The sequence below is a fragment of the Natrix helvetica genome (assembly GCF_964273705.1).
Source record: "Natrix helvetica genome assembly, chromosome: Z".
Taxonomy (NCBI): domain Eukaryota; kingdom Metazoa; phylum Chordata; class Lepidosauria; order Squamata; family Natricidae; genus Natrix; species Natrix helvetica.
Genome location: NC_138554.1, coordinates 137,835,537 through 137,849,446, shown reverse-complemented (window position 1 = coordinate 137,849,446; position 13,910 = coordinate 137,835,537). Strand labels below are relative to the sequence as shown.

General features: G+C 44.4%; 1 protein-coding gene across 7 annotated transcripts in view; it reads right to left on the bottom strand.

Moving 5' to 3' along the window:
* Positions 1–13,910, bottom strand: part of LOC309401172 (pituitary adenylate cyclase-activating polypeptide type I receptor-like) — a 105,888-nt gene that overhangs the window by 76,132 nt on the left and 15,846 nt on the right. The gene's annotated exons all lie outside the window — the stretch shown is intronic.

The window sequence follows — 13,910 nt, the reverse complement described above, 5'->3', positions numbered from 1 at the left end:
AAGGAGAAAGAAGAGGAGAAAGAGGAGGGGGAGGAGGAGAAAGAAAGGGGGAGGAGGAGGAAGAAGAGGAAGAGGAGGAGGGGGAGGAGGAAGAGAAGGAGGAAGAAGAAGAGGAGAAAGAGGGGGAGGAGGGAGAAGGAGAGAAGAAGAGGAGAAAGAGGAGGGGGAGGAGGGAGAAGGAGAGGAGAAGAGGAGAAAGAGGAGGGGGAGGAGGAGAAAGAAGGGGGGAGAAGGAAGAGAAGGAGGAAGAAGAAAGGTGGAGGAAGAACAGGAGAAAGAAGAGGAGGAGGAAGACTGTGAGATCTTTGGTGGTCTCTGAGCTTGGGGGTCTTCTTGCAGACATTTCATTACCTAATTAGGTGACGTTACCTAGTTGGGTCATGAAATGTTTGCAAGGAAGCAACCAAGCTCAGAGAGCACCAGGGACCCCACAGTCCTCTCCTCCTCCTCCTCCTCCTCCTCCTCCTCCTCCTCCTCCTCCTGAAAGAACAGAATCAGCCAATCAATGAAAATACCATTTTCCATAGTGTTGGGAAAGACAGAAGGAAAGGAGAGGACCAATAGAAGGTAGATGGACCTGATTAGAGTAGCCGTGGATGTATCATTAGAAAACCCGAAGGGCCAGTTTAGGACAGATTGTCACAGGGGGTCTTATCTTATTAAGGTCTTATTAAGAGTCAGCTCCAACCTGATAGCCCATCATCATTCAGTGTAAGGTTTTAGTCCCCTGGAGAAGACCATGATGTTGGAAGATGGAAGGACAGAGAAGAAGAAGACAACCTGCAGCTCCATGGATGGACTGATTTATAGTGATGATGGAGGCACCTTTGGGAGGTCTAAAAGAGGAGATTAGGGATCTATCATCATGAAGAACTTCTACCAATGGATGAAAAATTACTAAGGAGAAAATCAACCTAGAACTAAGGAGAAATTTCCCGACTATGAGAATAATTAACCAGTGGAACGACTTGCCTCCAGAAGTTGTGAATGCTCCAACGCTGGAAAATTTTAAGAAGAGATGGGACAGCCATTGGCCTGAAATGTTATAGGATTTTCTGCTTGAAGAGCAGAAGACCTCCAAGATCCCTTCCAACTCAAATTACTCTTCTATATGGTCAACTAGTAGTCAAAAATGACTCAATGGAACACAAATTATAAATTAACAAGATGTAGCATACAAAGAAAACATGTACAAAATGTTCTATTGTTGGCATTTACCACCAATGGGATTGACCAAAATGTATCCAAACATGAATTCAACCTGCTGGAAGTTCAAAAAAAATGCAAGGAACTTTCTATCATATATGGTGGACCTGTTCGGAAACTCAAAAGTATTGGATTAAAATTTGGAAATGGATACAACAAATTACAGAGGAACAAATAGAATATAAACCATAACTCTTTCTGCTGGGAATAATGAAGGGGAAATATAGACAGAAAATTAAGTACAAAATAATACACCTATTGACTACAGCCAGAATAACGTTCGCGGTGAATTAGTGATTCAGGAAATTCTAGATTGTGCAGAAATGGACCAGTTATCATTAAGATTAAAGGACAAAGAAGAGTTTGAATACTATGAAATTTGGGATTATGGTTATAAATGGTTGCATAACAGGAATAAAGTTAATTCAGCCAAGAAACAATATAGAGAAATGTATAGAACTGTAGATGAATGTGTATAAATATAGAAGCAATATAAGATTGATATATACAGGTATAATGACACAACGTTAATGCGATGATTGTAAGATGTTATAGAAGGAAAAAATAATGGAAATTTGAACAACAACAAAAATGACTCAATGGCACTTAATCAATCATAATTCCATTTTGCAACCCAAGATAGCATGTGGAAATGTTCTCTACTCATTTATTTTTCTTTTGGGGGTGGGGGGGGGGATAATCCATAATAGCAACGTAGGATTTATTTGATTCAAAGGTTGTTGCTGCTTTTCCAAGAGGGATTTTCACTTACCATCTTGATATTTCTTTGATAACTATCTCATTTCTACACCGATGCCTCTTTCTTAATCTGTAATGAACTGTGTTTTATTTTGTGTTTTGGCCCTTTGTGCGTTTTTCTTCGGGTTTATTGCCCAGCATGAGGAGTGCAGACAGTGGGAGGGAGAGATATAAATATTTTTAATCAGAAATACAATGTTAGGCAGTGACGGGTAAATTGTTCGGCCACCGCTATGCCCGTGTCCTTCTAAATTTCTCAGACAAGTGTCCTTGGCGTTAACTTCCAAAATAATGGCCAGGGATATCTGTGAGGTGGTACATACAGAATAAGTGCACAACCAGATATTTCTGGGATAGCTCTGGAAATGGATTCATGCTTCCTTCTCTCAAAAATCTTTGGTCATCTAGGAGAGGAAGAGCACCGAGTGGTTCAAGAAGAGACTCTGCTGAAATTCAGTGATATCTCCGACATCTCATAGGACATCTCATCCGATCCTATTATTCCTTGGAGTGGCACATAATGCTGGGAGTGATGGAAAGAAAGAAGGAGAGGAAAACCACGTGGAGGAAAGAGAAGGGGACCACTGGGAAGACAAAAGGAAGAGGTGGACAAAGAAGGAGAGGAGGAGGAAGAGGAGGAGAGGAAGAAGAGGAAGGGGAAGAGGAAGGAGGAGGAGGAGAATGAGAAGAAGAGGAGGAGGAGAGGAGAGGGAGGAGGAGGAGGAGGAGGAGGAGGAGAAGGGGAGGGGGAGGAAGAAGAAGAAGAAGAAGAAGAAGAAGAAGAAGAAGAAGAAGAAGAAGAAGAAGAAGAAGAAGAAGAAGAAGAAGAAGAAGAAGAAGAAGAAGAAGAAGAAGAACAACAACAACAACAACAACAACAACAACAATGGGAAGTTTAGGAGGAGAGGGAGGTGGAGAAGGAGGAGGAGGAGAAGAGGAGGAGGAGAAGTAGGAGGAGGAAGGAGGGCAATTAGGAACAAGGTGAATGGTCTGTTACTGCAGCGATGGGTGCATTGTTGGAAGCCCTGAAGGACCAAATTGGATCAGATCCTCCTAAGGAAGAATCTACCTGTCCCATCAGGATTTGATACCTATGACGGAACTTCAACCATCAGCCAACTCCCATTGGATCTGATCTGAATGTGGCTTGTGATAATTGATTTAGGAAAAGCTCAGACAACCTTCCTAGCTGGATTAATTCATTCAACTTTGCCTTCCCGGCTGTTGGGGAGCATGGGGGGAACATCTTGAGAAGATGATTCAAGGGCTGCCAGGTACACCCCAGATTCGTCCTTGGAGGTTGCAAATTGATTCTCCTCCTTGGAAGCGGTTGGAAGATGGTGTTACTAAACCCCTTAATTAAAAAAAGGAGAATCCGAGTAGACTTAGTAGCATCCATTTCCTGACAGGGCAGCGCCCGACTTCCAAGATGGCATCAGCCCTGGGGTTTTTGAAGCATCTGCATAGTGAATGGTTCCCCTCCCTTCTCCTACTTTACACGCTGTTAATTTAAGGATTTTCAAAGCGGTTTCTCCCACCCACACCGTAACCTCATTCTCCCTTTTCTTCTGTTACGAGAGGAAATGAGTAACTTCCACTGCTTTGAATAAGTTACCCACGTATAATGTTCAGGAAATGAAAGCTTCCCAGCGATGCAGTGTTTCTCCCTTTCTCCTTCTCTGCTCTCTCTCCTCTTCCTCGTCTTTTCCCCACCCTCTCTTTCTCACCTCTTTCCCATCCTCCTCCTCTCCTTCTCTTTGTTGTTCTTCTTCTTCCTCCTCTTCCTCCTCCCCTTCTTTTCCTTCTCTTCTCCTGCTCCTCCTCTTCTTCTTCTCCTTCTTGTTCTTCCTCCTCTCCTCTCCCCCTTCTTGTTCTTGTTCTCCTCCTCCTCCTCTTCCTCTTTCTTGTTCTTCATCCTTTTCTTCCTCTCCTCCCCCTTCTTCTTCTTCTTCTTCTTCTTCTTCTTCTTCTTCTTCTTTTTCTTCTTCTTCTTCTTCTTCTCCTCCTCCTCCTCCTCCTCCTCCTCCTCCTCCTCCTCCTCCTCCTCCTCCTCCTCCTCCTCCTATTTCTCTTCTCCTTCTTCTTTCTTTCTACCCCCTTCCTTTCATTCTTCTTCTCCCTGTCCTCCTTCTCGTCCTCTTTTTTTCTTCCTTCTCTTCCTTCTCAACTCACACTCTCCTCCTTCTGCTTCTCTGCAGAGCTTTATCTAGGCACACAAAAATCTATGGGTCTGTATGTCTCTCTCTCCCCCCAGCCCCACACCCCACCCTCTCTCTGTGTGTCTGTGTGGATCACACAATGTCAGACTGGCATCTCCAGCAACTGATTGTGAATTATTTCGGCTACCCACTGCTTCCTCCTTACAAATGCACCATCTCTGCAATAACAGTGCAGAGCTGGCAGTCAGCTATTCAGTATCTTGATCTTTGCTTCAGACTGCAGAATGAAGCTTTTTACACTGAATTCCCTCGTGTCCAGGCACACAGTGTAGAAATGTTCCTAATTAAGTCAGCGCTGGGAATACAGTTGTTGACTTACAACGCCAATCGGGGCCAATGTTTTTGTTGCTAAGTAAAGCAGTGGTTAACTGAATTTTGCCCCGTTTTATGACACTTTCTTGCCACAGTGAGTCACTGCAGCTGTTAAATTAGACACAAGGTTGTTAAGTGAATCCAGCTCCCCTGTTTACTTGGCTTGTCCAAAGATTGCAAAAAGGAATCGTTTGACACACACACACACACACACACACACACACCGGGCACACTGCGACTGTCACAAGTTTTAGTTTCACCTGAATTTTGATTGTGCAACCGTGAAGGTTGTAAGTGTGGAAAAACAGCCACAAGACACTTTTTTCAATGGTGTTGTAACTCTGAACGGTCACTGAATGAACTGTTGAAAGTTAAGGACTACCTGGACAAATGTTGGACAGGAGAAAGTGTCAGTGTAGGAGAGTCCATGACTCGGCAGAGACATGGTAACAAGATCAGCCAATGAATAGACATGGCAACTGGGTCAGCCAATGAGGGCTGCTTGGAAACTTGTTGCTGTGTGAGCAACAAGGAGACAGCAAGGAGCCTGGGCGTGACTTAGCTCTGTAGCTCTAAGTTTGTGCTGAGCTCTAAACTAGCCTGCTGCTCGGAACTGAAACTGAAACTTTTCTCTCCTCGGCTTGTGTTTGTATTTGGAAGAAACAGGTATTGTATATGTGCCTTATGTGTTATTACATATATAAAGAAGTTATTGAATCCTGCTGAAATGTCTGATTGTGTTTGCTGCAACAAACTCTGACAGAAAGGACCAACTGAAAGGCTGGGGGAATTCTGGGAGTTGAAGTACACACATTTTAAAGTGGCTAAGGTTAGGAAACCTTGAAATATCAAAATATTGATCCAGATGGAGCCTGTCTTCCTGGGTTTCAGAAAAGCCTTGGGATTGTCAATACAGGTACTCCTCGACTTACAACAGTTCATTTAGTGACGGTTTGAAATTACAATGGCACTGAAAAAGATGACATGAACATTTTTCACACTTGCGACCGTTGTAGCTTTTACCTCCTGGCAGATATATTTTAATTGGTATTTTTGGGGAACCATTTTAAATTTAACTCTTTGGGGTATTTTAGGGGTCTTTTTAAAGATTGTATTTTAAATACTTTACTTTAATGTACAGTTCTTTTAACCTCCTCCATCTAAGTATCTAAGTATTTAACTATTTATGTATTTAAATATTTGAGTATTGATTTATCTATGTATCTTTTATGTATTGACTGTACACCGCCCCGAGTCCCTTTTGGGAGAGGAGGCGGTCTATAAATATGAATAAAAGTAAAGTAAAGTAAAGTAAAGTAAAGTTAGACTCCTCGTGGTCACGTGATCAAAATTCAGATGCTTGGCAACTGTTTCATATTTATGACAGTTGCCGTGTCATGAGGTCACGTGATCCCCCTTTGCGACCTTCCGACAAGCCAAGTCAATGGGGGAAGCCAGATTCGCTTAACAACCGTGTCACTCACTTATCAGTTGCAATGATTCGCTTAACAAACGTACGACTAACTGAACAACCGCAAGGATTCACTTAACTGCTGCGGCAAGGAAGGTCGCAAAATGGAGCAGAATTCGCTTAAGAAATGTCTCGCTTAGCAACAGAAATTTGGGGCACAATTGTGGTCGTAAATTGAGGACTACCTGTAGATCTTGGGAATGTGGAGGGAGGCTCCTTCCTTTAATCACGAGGTTAAGGAATGTAACATTCCATTTATCTTGGCTGACCAGGGAATTTGGGGAGTTGAAGTCCAGCTGTCTTAGAGGCTCCATGGTGTAGGGACAGCTTCCTAATCTTACATGCAGAAGTAAATACCCTGTTTCCCCCAAAATAAGCCCTCCCCGGATAATAAGCCCAATTGGGCTTTTGAGCGCATGCGCCAAAATAAACCTTCCACCCAAAATAAGCCCTCCCCAAAAATATTGCAACACAGCAGCAGCCATGAGGTGACCACGCTTGCCGCCTCCTGCACCTCAATAATAATAAGACCTTCCCGAAAATAAGGCCAAGCGCTTATTTCAGGGGTAAAAAAAATAAGACCCTGTCTTATTTTGGGGTAAACATGGTAGATATTTAAGCCACTCTCAACCCATTTTGGCAGGAGTGGGATACAGGTAGGCCTCAACGTACGGCCGTTATGACGCCTCCCCATCATAGTTGTAATTCGTGATGGTCATCAAACGATGGAGCCCCATTTCACAACTTTTTCTGCACCTGCCTTGCGTGGGAACGCAGCATGGTTCAGGACGTGGTATTTTTTGCTGAAAAGTAAACAGGGTTTCCCCCCTCCCCTCCCCAAAAAGCGACGTAATTCTTGACCACAAGAAGCCTCAAAGAGACTGTGGGGTGCTTGGTGCTCTTGAGCTTGGTTTTCTTTTTGTAGGCACTTCATGACCATCCTAGGTAACTCAATCAGTGCTAGAAAGAGGGTGGGGTTTGTGAAGAAGAGGAGGAGAAGAGGAGGAGGAAAGAGGAGGAGGGGAAAGAGGAGGAGGAAGAAGAAGAGGAGGAGGAGGAGGAGGAGGAGGAAGAGGAAGAGGAGGAAAAAGAAGAGGAGAAGGAAGAGGAGGAAGAGGAAGAGGAGGAGGAGGAGGAGGAGGAGGAGGAGGAAGAAGAAGAAGAAGAAGAAGAAGAAGAAGAAGAAGAAGAAGAAGAAGAAGAAGAAGAAGAAGAAGAAGAAGAAGAAGAGGTGGAGGAGCAGGAAGAAGAAGAGGAGCAGGAGGGAGGAGGAGGAGGAAGAGGAGGAGGAGGAGGAGGAGGAGGAGGAGGAGGAGAGAAGAGGAGGAGGAAGGAGGAGGAGGAAGAAGAAGAGGAGGAAGAAGAGGAGGAGGGGAAGGAGGAAGATGAAGAGGAAGAGAGGAGGAGGAAGATGAAGAGGAAGAGAGGAGGAGGAAAGAGGAGGGAGGAAGAGGAGCAGAAGAAGAAGGGAAGAGGAGCAGGAGAAAGGAGGAGGTGAAAAGAGGAGGAAGAGGATGAGGAAGAAAGTGGAGGAAGAAGAGGAGGGGAAAAGAGGAAGAGGTGGAGGAAGAGGAGGAGGGGAAAGAGGAGGAGGAGGAAGAAGAAGAAGAACAAGAGAAGCAGGAGGGAAGAGGAGGAGGAAGAAGAAGAGGAGGAAAGAGGAGGAGGGGAAAGAGTAAGAGGAGCAGGAGGAAGAGAAGAGGAGGAGGAGGAGAGGAGGAAAGTGGAGGAAGAAGAGGAGGGGAAAAGAGGAAGAGGAGGAGGAAAAGGAGGAGGAAGAAGAAGAGGAGGAGATGGAAGAAACAAAGGAAGAGGATTATGAAGTCCATAATCCTCAGCTCGGTAATTTCCTTGCTGACATTTCATCACCCAACTAGCTAACGTCATCAGTGCTGGAAGGGAGCGGGGTTTCCTCTCATTTAATATGCCAGCTAGTGGCTCCCCGTCACGGCTGGTGGGAGCTGCCGCCTCCATGGTTCCTTGACTGGGGTGTGTGGTGCGTTTCTGGGTCTTGGCGTCCTTTCCCTTCATGCCCCAAAGCAGGCTTCGAGAGAGGCGGCTGCACCAGAGGGGCTGCTGTGGCCCAGCTGTGCATCTCTTCAAAGGGATCTTTCTTCCCTTTGAGGACGGAGGTTCTGCCGGACTTCAAAGGACTTCAAAGAGCTTCAAAGATCAGGCTCTGCACCCAGCGGTTCTCCCACCCTGCCTGCTTTCTCCAACATTAACAGAAACCTGAGTGTTTCTGGGCATACGCAGAAGGCCCATCCCTCCCCTGAATCCACCACCCGAACCCTGATCAAAACAGCTGCAGGTAGTCCTCGAACGACGACCTCAATTGAGCCCAAAAATGTATTTTGCTAAGTGAGTCATATGTCAAGTGAGTTTTGCTCTGTTTTACGACCTTTCTTGGCACAGTGGTTAAGGGAATCCGTTCTGCTGTTAAATGAGTAAGACGGTTGTTAAGTGAATCTGGCTCCCCCCCCCATTGACTTTGCTTGCCAGAAGGTCACCAAAGGGGATCAGATCATGACCCTGGGGCAACACTGCAACCGTCGTAAGTGTGAACCAGTTGCCAAGCGTCCGAATTTTTAATCCCGTGACCTGCAAGGGTCGTAAGTGTGAAAAACGCTCATAGGTCTCTCTTTTTAGTGCCGTTGTAACTTCGAGCAGTCACCCAGTGAACTGTTGTAAGTCGAGGACTACCTGTATATGATAACTTCCCTCTTGGTTGGCTTCATGATAGCTGATAGGGAAGGTGGTTCTCAACTTACATCCTGTCCGGTTTCCAAAAGATGCTCTCATTAATTTATGAGCCTCAAGCCAAAATTCAAAAGAAATCCAGTCATTTATTAGGAGTAACATTTTGGCAATGCCTGCCATGGAGTCAGATCTGATTTCCATTTAATGGTGGCTGAACTTTACCCCTGTGTCTCCCCTCCCCTCCAATGTCAACTTGATATGCTTTACAAGTTGACACATCCATTCTTTTAGTGACCGTTCCAAGTTACGACAGCACTGAAAAAAGTGAACCGTTTCTCACACTTATGACCATTGCAGCATCCCCATGGTCACGTGATCAAAACTTAGACAGTTGCAGCTGATTCGTATTTATGACATTTGCAATATCCTGGGGGGTTATGTGATCCCCTTTTTGGGACCTTCCGACCAGCAGCAATTGTGGTCATAAAACAAGGACCACCTTCAGTTTCAAACTCCATGAAGTCTAAGTACATTGGGCTGTTCACATTCTAGCAGGTAGTCCTTGACTTACGACCACAATTGAGCCCAAAGTTTATGTCGCTGAGCAAGAAATTTGTTCAATGACTTTTGCCCCATTTTACGACTTTACGGGGAATTCTGTGAGCTGAAGTCCACAAGTCTTAAAGTTGCCAAGGTTGGAGACCCCTGCCCTAGTCACAATCTTTCTCCCTCTGTGCCTTGCCCCAAAGTACAAATGTATTATTCCTCGTCTTGGGAAGACCAGATTAGAAGCAAAACATCCTTTTGGCATTGCAATTGTTAATTTTCTTAATGGTGGATAGCTTTAATGTTATTTTTTTAATGCTTTAATGCTTTTTTGTAGGCCACCCAGAGTCATTGGAGAGGAGATGTGCAGCAAATAAATTTCTTAAATAAGTAAGTAAATATAGGTTACTCCTTGACTTACAACAGCTTGTTCAGTGGCCATTCGAAGTTACGACGGCACTGAAAAATGTGACTTATGCCCGTTTTTGACACTTACAACCATTGTTGCCTGGTCACGTGATCAAGATTTAGACGCTTGACAAGTATGACTCATACTTATGACGGTCACAGTGTCCCAACCTTCTGACCAGCAAAGTCAGTGGGGAAGCCAGATTCATTTAACAACTCAGTTCCTAAGTTAACCACTGGGGCGATTCACTTAACAACTATGGCGAGAAACATCGTCAAACGGGGCAAAACTCACGCAACAAATGCCTCGCTTAACAACTGAAATTTTGGGCTTGTAAGTCGAGGACCCTCTGGAAATAAAATCCACAACTGATCCACGAAAATTATGGAGTTCCTTTTTGGGGGTTTTAACACAAAAGGGGGCTCATCCTATTGATTCCCAGTCCGGGAATCTATTTTTAAATAAAGAACCCCAGATTTTAAATAGATTTTAAATCTATTTTTAAATAAAGCCGTAGCTTTGGTCCTGGGAAGGAAAGCTATGGCAAATCTAGACAGCATATTAAAAAGCAGAGACATCACCCTGTGAACAAAAGTGTGTCTAATCAAGGCTATTGTTTTTCCACTTGCAATGGATGGCTGTGAAGGTTGGACCATAAGGAAGGCTGAGCATAAGAAAGAATGAAGGCCTTTGAACTCTGGTGCTGGAGAAGAAGACTCCTGCATTGAGTCCCTTGGACTGCAAGGCCATCCAACCGGTCAGTCCTAGAGGAGATCAAGCCTGACTGCTCTTTAGAAGGCCAGATCCTGAAGAGGAAACTCAAAGACTTTGGCCACCTAATGAGAAGGAAGAAGGACTCCCTGGAGAAGAGCCTCATGCTGGGAACGATGGAGGGCAAAAGAAGAAGGGGACAACAGAGAATGAGGTAGCTGGATGGAGTTACTGAAGCAGCAGGAATGAGATTAAATGGACTCCAGAGGATGGTAGAGGACAGGAAGGCCTGGAGGAACATGGTCCATGGGGTTGTGATGGGTTGCACACAACTTCGCAACTAACAACAACAAAATGTTTAAATCAGCTGGTAATATCAGATGTTTCCCACATATGTTCTTTGCTTGAGAGTTTAGGTTGTGTCTGTCTCAGAGTTCTTGTTTTTGTGTGCCCCTGAGTAGAGGCAATTACAGCACAATGGTTCGGGAGACGTGTGTGTGTGTGTGTGTGTGTGTGTGTGTGTGTGTGTGTGTGCCCTTTGGAGATGTGATGTTGGTGGCTTTTGGAGGCAATTAATAAGACTGTCACGGATGGGTTTGCAAAACAGATGGCTTTCATGCGAGGTCTGTCTCTCTTAAAGATATTTATTTGCTGTTTTTTTTTTTTTTTTGCTAAAATCCATCCAAGCTAAGCAAACCTATGCACTTTGAAATGCCAGAATCCTGATGATTAATCAGCTTGGTGTATGGTGTTTTTTTTTTTGTTTTGTTTATGTTTTCTTTGCAACCTTTATCAAATCAAAAGCCTCTTGCAAAGATCACTCAGCACTTTACTGGTCCTGCATTGGGGGGGCGGGGCGGGGGGGGGGAGGCACAAAGCTTTTTTCTCCGTAATTCTGAAGTGTCCGTCATGAAAAAGGCAGAAATGAGCTTAAAATTCCTTCTTCTTGGGGTGTTATAGTTGGGTTTTTTTTTTTGTGCCTCTGTTTCCTCTATGCACCCTCTATAAGAGGGGCCAAAGAGAGAGAGAGAATAAAACATCTACTGCCCAATTTAATAGCCGAGCGGGGATTTGAACCTGCAGCTGATGCTGCCAAAAGAATACAGCAAAGCATTTTCTTAAATAACCACTAGAAGGGGAGGGGGGAAACATTAGTTGTTCAAAAGACAGAGTCGTAAACATACAAAGAGGCAAATTGAGACCAGTCTCCCTGATGTGACAATATGCCTACCATGCCAAGATATATAAATTTGTCATAAAACATAGAGTTCAGCCTGGATCAGGCAACAAAGAACTGATCTTCCATATGCTGAAAATGTAATAGGAAACATAAAACAGAACACACGCCAATATGCTTTGATGATTTGTCTGGGTCAGCGTTTTTGATGATGCATTCTTGCTTTGAGGAAGGAAGGGAGGGAGGAAGGAAGGAAAATAGAGGAAGAGAGGGAGGGACGGAAGGGAGAGGAAGAGAGCCAGGAAAAAAGGTGGGGAGCAGAGGAAAGGAAGGGAGGGAGGAAGCAGAAGGGAGAAAAAGAAATTGAGGAAGGAAAGAAAATAGGACAAGAAAGGCAGAAAGGGAGGGAGAAAATGGGAGAAAGAGGAAATAAAAGGACAGGAGGGAAGAAGAGAAATGAAGGAAGGAAAATAAATAGAGGAAGGAAGGTAAAGAAATAGAGGAAGGAAGGAAAATAGAGGAGGAGAAAGAGGGAAGAAAGGGAGAAAAAGAGAGGCAGGAAAAAAGGAGGGGAGCAGAGGAAAGGAAGCAGAAGGAGGGAAAATAAATTGAGGAAGGAAGAAAATAGACAAGGAAGGCAGAAAGGGAGGGAGGAAAGGGGGAGAAAGAGAGAAAGTAAAAGGATAGGAGGGAAGAAGAAAAAGGAAGGAAGGGAACAGGAAGGAAAAGAAATGGAGGAAGGAAAGAAGGAAAAGAAATAAAGAAAAAAGAGAGAAAGAGAGGGAGGGACGGAAGAGAGATGAAGGAAAAAAGGAGGGGAGCAGAGAGAAGGGAGGAAGCAGAAGGAAGGAAAAGAAACAGAGGAAGGAAAGAAGGAAGGGAAAGGAAGGAGAGAAGGTGGGAAGGGAGGAATCCATTTTGCCTCTAGCTTTATTTTCACCAAGATATTTTATTCTTTATATTCAGCATTTTCCCCACACCAAATGATGGATTTTCCTCTATAAAATCCTCCCCTTGGGAAGGCAACATCTTTACTAACTTCTCCTTGGCTTCCGGAGCCGCTGGAGTTGCCTCGCCACCCACTGAAGTCGCTAAAGGCAAAAGACGTTTTGGGTGTCCTTCAGGTCTCACCTGGCACAGGTGCGCTTAGCAATCCATGCTCCTTTGCGTACAGGCAGTCCTCAGCTTACAACCATTCATTTAGTGACCAAAGTTACAACGGCCCTGAAAAAAGTGATTTATGACCATTTTTCACACTTGGCCACATGATTAAAATTCAGACGCTTGGCAGCCGACTCGTACTTATGACGGTCAGTGTCCAGGATTCAAGTGATCTCCAATTACGACCTTCTGACAAGCAAAGTCAATGGGGAAAAGCCAGATTCGCTTAACAATTGTGTGGCTAACTTAACACCTGCAGTGACTCACTTAACAACGGGAGCAAGAAAGGTCGTAAAATGGGTCAAAGCTTGCTTAACAACTGCCTTGCTTAGCAACAGTTAATCCAACTTCCTCGTTGGCTTTGCTTGTCAGATGGTCGCAAAAGGGGATTCCGTGATCCCTGGATGCTGCGACCGTCATAAATATGAGTCAGTCACTGAATATTGACCATATGACCACGGGGGAGGCTTCATTGGTTGCCATCTTCTTAGCAACGGTGATGAGAAAGGTCGTAAAATGTAGCAAAACTCACCAAACAGTTGCCTTGCTTAGCAACAGGAAATTTGGGCTCCATTGTGGTCGTTAAGGCGAGGACCACCTGGATTGTGAGCTACGTTTCCCAGAAGCTCTGTGTTAGCATGGGGGGGAGAGGACCGTTTTAAGTTTTTATCCATCAGAAACCCAATAATGTTTTTTATGGCAATTATACCAACTGGTTAATCTTAAACTCGCTCAAGAATTTTCATGCTTGGTAGCTGACTCATATTTATGACGATTGCAGAATCCCAGCATCATGTGATTCCAACTTGTGACCTTCCCAGCTGATGTCTGACAAAGGCGGGGGAGCCAGATTCACTTAGTGACCATGAGGTTTCACTTAAGGACAGCAGGGGTTCACTTCTCTACGTGGCAGAAAATGTCATGAAATCAGGCCTGAATTGCTTGACCACCGTCTGGCTTAGCAACGGAAATTCTGCTGCCAGTTGTGGTCATAAGTGGAGGACCACCAACAATAGAAAGGCGATCACTACTGTAAGTGTTTGTAATTTGCAGATTGCCGCTAAGCCCCAGTGAAATACAGGTAGTCCTCAATTTACAACAGTCTGCTTAGTGACTGTCTGAAGCTGAACGGCATTGAAAAAAGTGATTTATGACTGTTTTTCACACTTACAACCGTTGCAGCATGCATGTGATCAAAATTCAGACAATTGGAAACTGACTCGTATTTATGACGGCCGT